We start from the raw sequence: 11655 nt of genomic DNA on the forward strand, positions 1-11655 counted from the left end.
ATTGACATATTATTCGGAGTTAGCAGCCGCGGTTCTGCCAACACCAAGCGTAATGGTTGCATTTGAAGCAAGTCAGTGGCGTGACGTCTAATGCGTGGCATTGCTGGCAAAACATAAAACATAATCATACATATGAAAATTAGTAAAAATACATGACATGACTGGAAATTGACAATTGAGAATGGCTGGGAACTCCGTGGTGGCCAGGCACGTCTTGCTTCCAAGTCCCTGGAGAAAATGACTTAAACTAAGCTGCAATAAAACATAACATAAACTCTAATTAGGCGTGATTAATCACGCGACCTCAACCCATAAGGGTGTCGATTCCGCAAAGGGTATCTACAACCCTGTGGAGGTAATCTCCTCCGTTTTTTCTTTCGTCTTTGTTCCACTTGAGGTGGAAGTGACACAGGCGGATCGGGGGCTGCGACCTGTTGTGGTGACACAGCCCTACCGTGGTAAGGTTGCAGGCGGTCAAAGTGCACTATCACCGTACGATCGGTTAATTGCAGTTCTGCATTGACTGGTGAGGTCAACCGTACAATCCGATACGGGCCTTCAAAGCGGGGAGAGAAATTTTTAGTTCGTCCCTTTTTGATTGCCGGGTTTCGTAGTAACACTAAATCACCTGTTTGATAAGTCGGTAAAACGGCATTTTTGTTCTGCCTGTGCAACTGTTTGTTGGTAGCTTTGATATTATTCCTCTTTACCTTATACCAGATCGCTTTTAGTCGGCGGGCTAAACCTTTTACTTCCTTTATTTCTACACCTTGAGGTAGTTTGTCTATCTCGAACGGCGAATTCATCGGCCGTCCAAACACAGCTTCGTAAGGGGTATACCCCGTGGATTCATGTATTCGGGTGTTGTATGCAGAAGAAATATACGGTACATATCTGTCCCAATCAGCATGCGTTTTTGCAACATAATAGGATAACATTTTACAAATTGTACGGTGTACGCGTTCAACGCGACCGTTGGCTTTAGGATGGAAGGGAGTTGTACGCCATTTTTTGATTCTTAACAATTTACAAACTTGTACAAATAAAGCAGACATGAAATTGGTTCCTTGATCCGTTAAAATGGCATCAGGACTTCCAAAAGGTAGTATCACACGATTTACAAACTCTCTCGCCACAGTTTCAGCTGTCATGTCGGGGAGGGGAATCAAAATTAGATAACGTGAAAAGTGATCAATAACAGACAAAATGTATTTGTTACCTTGTTGCGACTGTGGAAAAGGACCTTGGAAATCTAAAGCAAGAATTTCGAAGGGTGAAGATGCCTGAGGAAGTGTTTGCAGCGGCACTCGCGGATGCCTATTTTGTGCTCGTTGTGCACACGGCAGGCAAGATCTTACATACCTGTCCACGTCACGTTGTCGGTATTGCCACCAATAACGTGTCGCAATTCGAGCGTTCGTAGCGCGTTTTCCGCTGTGACATGCTTGGATTGTATCATGGCATTGCCGTATTATACGTTGCTGCAAGCATTCCGGTATTACCAAACGATTTCCATGGGGAGTTCTTCGATACAAAAGGTCGTCTATTACTTCAAATTCTGGCAAGGTGGCGTATCTTTGACATTGAACGTCCACCTGCTGTGCTTCTTTTAACTCTTCAATTGATACCTCATCTGATTGAATGACACGCACTTTTCTACTTAACGCATCAGCATTTTGATGCAACCGACCAGGCTTGTGCCGAACTTCAAAATCATATTCTGACAGTTTCATGGCCCAGCGCATAAGTTTGCTGCTAGGGTCTTTAAGATTCAATAACCACTGCAGAGCAGAGTGATCGGTAAGAACTGTAAACTTGCGACCATAAAGGTAACATCTAAAATAATTAATTCCAAAAAGAAGGGCAAGCAATTCCTTTTCTGTAGTACTGTAATTAGTTTCTGCTTTATTCAGTTGACGAGAGGCATACCCAACGGGTTTTTCCTCACCATCTTGCACTTGGCTTAGGACACATCCTACAGCAAAATCAGATGCGTCACAAGATAAAATAAAAGGTTCAGCGAAGTCTGGGTAAACAAGTAGAGGTGAACTAGTTAAAATAGTTTTCACTGTTTGAAAGGCGGTCGAACATTCATCCGTCCAAACAAAAGGAGTATCCTTTTTCAACAATTTAGTAAGTGGTTTGGTAATAGTAGCATAATCTTTAACAAAACGGCGGTAATAATTTGCAAGACCAAGGAATGATTGTAATTCCTTTAAATTTGTTGGAATAGAAAAAGTGTCTACTGCTTCAGTTAATCGTGGATCTGGCTTGACTCCGCTGGAACTGATGACATGACCTAAATACTGCACTTGTGATTGAGCAAAAGAACATTTTTCTAATTTTAAGCTTAAATTAGCATTTTGCAAGCGCAACAGCACACTGCGTAGATGTTCAGCATGTTCAGCAATGGATTTTGAAAATATAATTATATCATCAAGATACACAAGGCACATAGTAGGTTTCAACCCTCGTAATAGCAGATCTGCAAATCGCTGAAAGGTTGCTGGCGCGTTGCGAAGCCCGAAAGGCATCCTTAAGAATTCATATAAGCCACCAGGAACTACAAAAGCTGTCTTAGCTCGATCTTGAGGAGCAATTGGAATTTGATGATACCCACTGCGCATGTCTAATGTTGTGAAGTACCGGCAATTGCCCAGACGATCGAGTGTTTCATCGATCCGGGGTAATGGATAATGATCTGGAGTAGTAACTTTGTTTACTGCTCGCATGTCTACACAGAGGCGATAGGATTTTTCTCCGTCTATAGATTTCTTTGGAACGACTACAATTGGGCTAGACCACGCACTAGAAGAGGGTTGTATTATTCCTGCTTCTAGTTGCTGTTGTATAGTTTCCTCTACCACTGACTGAAGATGGTAGGGAATTCGGTACCCTTTTTGAGCTATTGGCCTAGCATTTCCGGTTGGAATCTCATGTTGGATTAGATCTGTTGCTGGTAAATATTTCCTGTCTTCAAACAACCATGAATACTCATTCAATACTTCATTTATTAGCTTTTGTTCATGCAATGGGAGGTGACTAAGCTTAGCTTTAAACTTATCTGTCAGATGTGACGTGATTGTCAAAAGGTGTTGAGAGGCGGCAGCAGTCTTTTTCTTTTTCAGAGAAGGGGTTCTCTTTGACAACTCATCTTCTGTGATAACCTGTAAGCTGGCTAATACTGTACCACGCGGTATTAAAGCTTGCTTATGACTAAAATTGTCTAAACACACGGGTACGCAATTTTCTTTCTGTACTTGCTGCGCTTTGCACAGGCTACGTTTTACGTGGACCTGCATCTGGTCAAGAGTTTCATTCTGGCAGAGTGGATCTACCAAGAAATGAACTTCTTCGGATTCACGTATCCCGACAGGCACCCAAAGGATCTTTCCTGTGCCTTCTGGTATCTCCACGGGATTATCGGCTTTTAGCATCGTTACGGGAGACTCCGAAACTTGGGAAACAGATCCTTTTTTCCCAGCTCCGCTCGCCCGCAACGTGCAGTCACGTCCAAAACGGTGCACGTTGTCGCCGAATTGGACGGTATTTAACCTATAGTCAATAACCCCCTGGAAATGACGCAGAAAGTCACTTCCCAGGATGATGTCGTAATCCGTGCGCCTGTTCCGTACAACCTCCATCGTAAAAGCATATTCTGTGGAGTCCAACATGAACTCAACGCAACAGCTGCCATCAGGTTTCACTATGCCGGGACCAATACCACTGATATGGTACCGCGGCGGTTGCAATGATCTTTTATCCTTCTTCGATAAAAATGCCAAGCTGATCTGTGCGCCTGTGTCAATTAGCACGCGTATTGGTTTGCGGCCTCTAACACCATCGACAACCACGCTTGCCACCTGCGTGATTCCCTTATAAGCTAGGGGGGTCACTATTTTTAACGGGGGCCGGGAGGGGTGGCACTTCCTGCCCCGCGGCCGTTTCCCGAATTCTGTGGTTGGTTTGCATTTCGCCTGGAATTTGCAGGCGGTTGTGGCCTACTATTTGGACAATGCACGCTTTGGTGACCCATGTTCCTGCACTGATGACAATATGGCACGCGACATTGCTCGTCCACATGTCCTTGTCTGTTACAGCGCCCACACTTACTATCGTTCGAAAAAATACGTCGGGGCTCGCTTTGCCGCGCGGAGACGGTCACAAATCGGCTCGCCTCCTCTCTCAAGAGTGCTAATCGCACGGCTTCGTGTAAGGTGCGGGGGGAAGCTACTTTGATTTCACCCCCTATTTGAGGGTTTATGCCACGAATAAACACGTCTATCGCACGACATTCTGATTCCTCCAACAGAACTTCGTTACGAGCAGAACTGGCACTTAGTGCGTACGTGCGGCATGCGACGCTTCTAATCCTGTCCGCGAATGCTTCTAAATCTTCACCGGTTTTTTGCTTAAGGGTGGAAAGCAAGTCGCGATAGTAACTAGTACCACGTTTGTCTGTATACCTTTCAATCAACCCTGTTGCAAGGGACTGGAAGGTAGGGGCATTTTTCAAGCTCTCGACCGACTGCACGTAGTTCCGCGCTTCGCCGGTGAGTTTCATTTTCATCACGTTTAAGAGAAATTCATCTGGCCAACCGCAAAGCTTTCCGATGTCCTGGATATTCTGCACAAGCGTTTGAATATCCTCGTGCGGCTTTCCAGCGAACGCCGGAATAAACGCTACTGCTGGGAAGCTCTGCACCAAAGTAGAGGTGGCTACTGCCACAGGTGATTCTGCACTAGTGAGTGGTGGAATCACCTGCTTCGGCTGTTCTTCCACTAGCACTGGCTTAGCAACATTAGATTGCGGGGAATCCATTTTAAGATCATCTAACTGTTGCTTAAGCTCCGCGTTAGTTAGAATTAATTGATTTAACTGGGACTGCAGCGCCAAGAGGGGATCTTCATCCGCTCCGGCTGCTCCTGCCTCCGATTGCTGCCTGGTGATCGGCATGTTACAATAGTGTGGGCATCACACCACCGTAGCGTCGCTAGCGACTTACATTAGTTGGTGGCGTGCAGACGACGGACAGCGGCGGTGTCGACGAGCGGCGGCAGGCGCGTTGATCACGCGCGGGCGCAGCAGGCGGCGGGCCACAGCACGGACAGCTGCGACGGCGGGGCGGCGCGAGGGCCGCACCCCGGACCCTGGCGCAGGCGGTGACCCGTGGCAGCTACGGACAGCGGCGGCGGCGGTGGCGTCGGCGAGCGGGACTGCATCGCGGACCCTCCTCGGCTCGCGTCCGGCGGCGAACTGCGTCACGCTTGTGGCGCGCTAGTGCGCGGCCACGCACATTCTGCAACGCAGGCGAGCGGCTAGCACGCGCATGGCGCGCTGCAGCCTCGCCACGTTCGGTCTAGTTTTCTTTACTTGCTCAGACTCGGCCCCTTTGTAGCACTCATAACTGATGAGTTAATTTTACAACCATATGGTGGGTCGCATCCCACTTCTGACACCATTTGTTCGTCAGGATAGAAGTCAGGAGCGGAGGGCGTTGTAAAATGACAATTAATTGAGTGGAATGGACCCAATTTATTCTGGTAATGATGGTACAGGGGTGCCTACATAGGGCTGAGCAGCCCCAAGAGGGGTTGCCGTCTGTTCATCAGTGAGGCAGAGGCTAGAGGAGCGACTACTCGGGGCCGAGGTCAGAAGCTAAGAGAGCGCGGAGCTGTTTCCAAGCCGCCCTCGCCGCTCCCGGCCGCGTCCCCACGTGATCACACGATTAGTCTCTGATTGGAGGGTTGATTCCGCCAACGCGCCTTGCTAGTAGCGTAACCCCGTCAGCGCAACCAACCCGTGGGACTTGAGTCTAACCGAGGAGCACGTGGCAGGAATGTGCCGACCATGGTCTTCCGGCCAGCACCTTCCACCACAGTATGCCTAAGCCGGCTACGCCGAACATTGTGCATTGAAAATTTACTTAATAAAATTTTGTCGGCAATGATCCCTCTTGGGGGGTCTCATCCCTGCACACAGATAAAGGCACGTCGTACATGCTTGTGTGTTTTGAGGCTATACTGTGAAACGATTTATGTGTAATAACGTCTACTGATTCCTAAGGAAACACGCTAAAGTTTATAGATGGTTACAGACAAAGAAAAAACTCGTATGGAATACTGCTTCTTAAGATTATTTGAATAAAACTATAAGCTGTGTTGCACTGAGCATCACGTATTGGGTAAAAGGTCTCCAATCATGTCTGTAAAGAACAAGATACCGTAAGTTTCGAAGTACGAAAACAGAAAACAATAAGCTAAAAATTAATGACAAGTGTTTTCGGAAACTGGGCGAATATTCATACTATGGCGACTTAAAAGGATCCCGACATCTGACTAAAAGAAGTGCGTTGACGAGATTCTCAAACACAGACTTCGTTCTGATGGATTCTGGCGTCCATGAACTTCCCAAATTTGAAGAGTCCCGGGAGGTTTATCCATCTATCGTATTTCATGATTAAATGCGAATGATCCATTGAAAGTTAATTAACTTTCACATAACGCCTAAGAACCGTACTTACGTATTTCTCAGTTTTAGAAATGATCACTTTCATTTTTATTTATTTATTCGTGTTCCTTTGATCCAGTATACGGTACAAAGAGAAGTGCATAATTATGGAACATGTCATAATTGTAAATGAGAACAGTACTTATAGATGCTGACAGATAAAAATTGGAATATGTGCATAGGTAAAAACATGCTAATAGTTACATGCTTAGGCACGTTCTACAGTGAACAGAGGGATAAAACAATTAATTAATAAATTACAATTATTCCACATCACAAGTTAAAAATATAATACAATTCAATTGCTTTGTTTTGAAATGAGGAATAAATAATTCAAAAGAGTATATAAGTTGCCAGTTATTAGCTAACGATATTTTATGTCCAAGTTTATTGCTACAGATTCCCAAACAGAAAATCGTAAATCGCGTTGCGGACAAAACATTGTCATCACTTTGTAGTTCTTGTACCTCTGTTGTTTATGTACTTCTTTGCATAGTGCCGCTTTTGAGTTTTCTTTTTCTGTGGCCTTTTCATCACAACAAAAGCAACACAAGACCCAAAGCAAAGAAAGGGATTCAAAGCAGACTGGTTGCGCAATGATACAATGTATGGACATGAGAACACCCGTACGTACATGCGTCCCTTCCACAATTTTTTGTGCATGCCCTTTTATTCCCATGCATCTGTGATTGCGCATGACGAAAGAGGCATCGTGTGGACGCACCTATATACTAATTACAGTGCACACAGAGCCAAAACAGTCATCCTTCACACACTTCAAAAGCTATTGGAACGGCAAGAAACTCGTAACATGTGGTACGATGATCATAGTAGTGATATCAACGTACAACAATCCTAGAGTGTTTATAGGAACATTTTCACGTCATCCGTGCCGTCCGCATTGCATGTGCGAAATGTACATTCGCCTGCCGGCCCGCAACAACTGTTAATGTTAACGAACAACCGCCCGCCATGTTGCCTCTCACTACGGACCTGCTTTTAGCTTTGGAGGACAGTGCCCTCACGGGCAACGCTCCCTTTCAAAACCGACAGCAACATACAGGGTGTTTCAAAAATGACCAGTATATTTGAAACGGCAATAAAAACTAAACGAGCAGCGATAGAAATACACTGTTTGTTGCAATATGCTTGGGATTACAGTACATTTTCAGGCGGACAAACTTTCGAAATTACAGTAGTTACAATTTTCAACAACAGATGGCGCTGCAAGTGATGTGAAAGATATAGAAGACAACGCAGTCTGTGGGTGCACCATTCTGTACGTCGTCTTTCTGCTGTAAGCGTGTGCTGTTCACAATGTGCAAGTGTGCTGTGGACAACATGGTTTATTCCTTAGAACAGAGGATTTTTCTGGTGTTGGAATACCACTGCCTAGAACACAGTGTTGTTGCAACAAGACGAAGTTTTCAACGGAGGTTTAATGTAACCAAAGGACCGAAAAGCGATACAATAAAGGATCTGTTTGAAAAATTTCAATGGACTGGGAACGTGACGGATGAACGTGCTGGAAAGGTAGGGCGACCGCGTACGGCAACCACAGAGGGCAACGCGCAGCTAGTGCAGCAGGTGATCCGACAGCGGCCTCAAGTTTCCATTCGCCGTGTTGCAGCTGCGGTCCAAATGACGCCAACGTCCACGTATCGTCTCATGCGCCAGAGTTTACACCTCTATCCATACAAAATTCAAACGCGGCAACCCCTCGGCGCCGCTACCATTGCTGCACGAGAGACATTCGCTAACGATATAGTGCACAGGATTGATGACGGCGATATGCATGTGGGCAGCATTTGGATTACTGACGAAGCTTATTTTTACCTGGACGGCTTCGTCAATAAACAGAACTGGCGCATATGGGGAACCGAAAAGCCCCATGTTGCAGTCCCATCGTCCCTGCATCCTCACAAAGTACTGGTCTGGGCCGTCATTTCTTCCAAAGAAATCATTGGCCCATTTTTCAGATCCAAAACGATTACTGCATCACGCTAGCTGGACATTCTTCGTGAATTTGTGGCGGTACAAACTGCCTTAGATGACACTGCGAACACCTCGTGGTTTATGCAAGATGGTGCCCGGCCACATCGCACGGCCGATGTCTTTAATTTCCTGAATGAATATTTCGATGATCGTGTGATTGCTTTGGGCTATCCGAAACATACAGGAGGCGGCATGGATTGGCCTCCCTATTCGCCAGACATGAACCCCTGTGACTTCTTTCTGTGGGGACACGTGAAAGACCAGGTGTACCGCCAGAATCCAGAAACAATGGAACAGCTGAAGCAGTACATCTCATCTGCATGTGAAGCCATTCTGCCAGACACGTTGTCAAAGGTTTCGGGTAATTTCATTCAGAGACTACGCCATATTATTGCTACGCATGGTGGATATGTGGAAAATATCGTACTATAGAGTTTCCCAGACCGCAGCGCCATCTGCTGTTGACAATTGTAACTACTGTAATTTCGAAAGTTTGTCTGTCTGAAAATGTACTGTTGTCCCAAGCATATTGCAACAAACGGTGTATTTCTATCACTGCTCATTTAGTTTGTATTGCCGTTTCAAATATACCGGTCATTTTTCAAACACCCTGTACATGTGACACAAATTGCGTGCCTACGCGTCTTTCATGTTGCGAAATGCAAACATCTAGTCATTTTACCACTTTGCCACCACAGACCGGACTGTATGCACAGTCGGCAGCCACCTCACATGTCACAAGAGACAATGCTACAAATTTGGCCTTCACTCCATATCTTTCATGTCTGAAGCTTAGTACTCAACTCAGATTGCCAACACCACTTTGTGGTTTGCACTGACTGACAATATTTTTACAGCAACAGAAATCCTTGATGATGATGCCAGAAACGACAGTTTACTCTGCCACCTAGTGGGCCAAGTGGATGTCATCAGTGATGTCATACTGTCACCACCTCAAACGAACAAGTACGATGCAGCAAAGTCTGCACTCCCACAATGCCTCTCATGTAACCCTGGAACAACAAGTGTAGGAGGCTGTGTACAATCAACAGCTGCATAACAACATTCCATCTCACCTCTGTGCAACCACCGACCATGCCCTCATGCCAGACACAGTTCTATGGACACTATGGATGGTCAAACTACTGACAGAACTACAACTAGCAGTGATTATGGATGAGTCTGAAACTTTTGACAAACGACTCTTGCTAGCTGACCGTGTGTTCTCCATCATCTGCCACGACAATTAATAAACAGCCAGGATGATGACACACTGGGCAGCACATAGGCGTTTTTAACTTCAATGCTAAGCACTGCCAGCCAAGCTAGGTGGATGTAACATGTGAGTGATGTCAGACCTCACCGTTCGGCTCCATCAGGCCACAGCAAGGACACTCTTCCCTCGCCAAGGCGCAAGGACATCCTGGTGATGCATTCTCTTCACAACCATTGTTCTGCTAGTTTCATACTACCTTCAGGCAGACAGTCGAAAATGTCGAAAAGCATTTGAGGTCCCAATTGTTGTCACTGGGATGATGATGCCCGAGGATCGATGCCTCTTCATTCAAGACCTAGCTACAAAACAGTTCTAGCAACTCTTCCTTGTGGATACAGGTTCTGACATCATTTCCCTGCCCTACAATGGCTTGCCCACTTTCGAGCTATCATTATCGCAGATAAAGAAGAGACTTAAATGTCTCAGGGAAATATATAATTATAAGATCTGTAAGATCATTTGTGGTAGAGGACTCCCATTATGTCCAACACTGAGTGCTATTCCAGTGCCGGAGAGCTCAAGCAGTAGTGGCAATGTTAGGGGAAATAAGCAGAAGATATGAATTGAAGTTTGTGTTGGGGAGGGCACTCAACTTGGGTAGATCTTGCAGAAATGTTAACCATAGTGCTGTGATGGTGTAATGGTTAGCATTTCTGCCTAGCAAGCAAGAAGACCCTGATTCGAGTCCCAGCTGCAGCACCAATTTTAATCCATTTCTACTACTTCAATCATTATGTTGACTTTTAGTCTACACTTGGCATTTGACTGAGAAATCTCTATCCATGGCACCATGTTGTGCATCATTCAGTTTACAATGCATCTGCACACTTTACGTCACGGACATATGCAAGCCTATCTTCAGCATGGACTTCCTAGGCTACCACAAACTTTCGCCTGATGTGGTGCATGTGGCATTAAGCACCTCACTACTGGGCCTCAGCTTCAAGGACAATTCTCTAATACTATGCCCACTACATCTCATTCCACTGGATGCTTTCCTACTCATGTGGTTTTGACAGGAACAATTTGCCAACGCATTTCTACAATACAAAGCATTCTCTCCACTCAGCAGAAATACTTTCATTGCTTCATGAAAGTATGAGAGTACTCCACAATGAAAATTCCACCCTCTGCCACACTATCAACACGTCAGAAGCAAAACTTGCAACAGCATGCACACATGTACATGAACTCACTTCACAACAGCCAGCTGCAACAAACAGCATGCCACACCACATGCACAGCCGTTGACCTCACGGCCCAGACTTCGCAGGCATTCCACTGCGCCACACGCAAATGCCAGACGTCAACAATCACCTCAAACAAGGTGCCAGCGTGTTACTTGTCACCTGCCTGCACTCCAATATCAGTGCAGAGCTCGACATAATAGATGGTCCTCCTATCAGACTCAAATCTTATCACCGAGCGAGGTGGCGCAGTGGTTAGCGCACTGGACTCGCATTCGGGAGGACGACGGTTCAATCCCGTCTCCGGCCATCCTGATTTAGGTTTTCCGTGATTTCCCTAAATCGCTTCAGGCAAATGCTGGGATGGTTCCTTTGAAAGGGCACGGCCGATTTCCTTCCCCATCCTTTCTTCACCCGAGCTTGCACTCCGTCTCTAATGACCTCGTTGTCGACGGGACATTAAACACTAATATCCTCCTCCTCCTAAAACCTTATCACCTGTGTCCTGCAGATTTACAAATAGTTAATGCCATTCGTGAACTCTTACCAGCAGGTGTTGTCTGTCCACGGACAGCCCCTAGACATCGTGGAATAAACTTATTCCCAAGAACTATGGTACAATAAGTCTTTGTGAGGGCTATGGAGTAATGAACTCTAGAAGAATCCTTCACAACTACCCTGTCCGA

At 45.8% G+C, this 11655-nt stretch overlaps 1 non-coding gene across 1 annotated transcript; it reads left to right on the top strand.

Moving 5' to 3' along the window:
• Positions 1-11206: 11206 nt before the first annotated feature.
• Trnaa-cgc (transfer RNA alanine (anticodon CGC)) lies at positions 11207-11279 on the top strand. Its single transcript has one exon. It is a non-coding gene; the product is annotated as a tRNA-Ala (tRNA).
• The last annotated feature ends 376 nt before the right edge of the window (positions 11280-11655 follow it).

Source organism: Schistocerca cancellata, chromosome 5 (genome assembly GCF_023864275.1).
Source record: "Schistocerca cancellata isolate TAMUIC-IGC-003103 chromosome 5, iqSchCanc2.1, whole genome shotgun sequence".
Taxonomy (NCBI): Eukaryota; Metazoa; Arthropoda; class Insecta; order Orthoptera; family Acrididae; genus Schistocerca; species Schistocerca cancellata.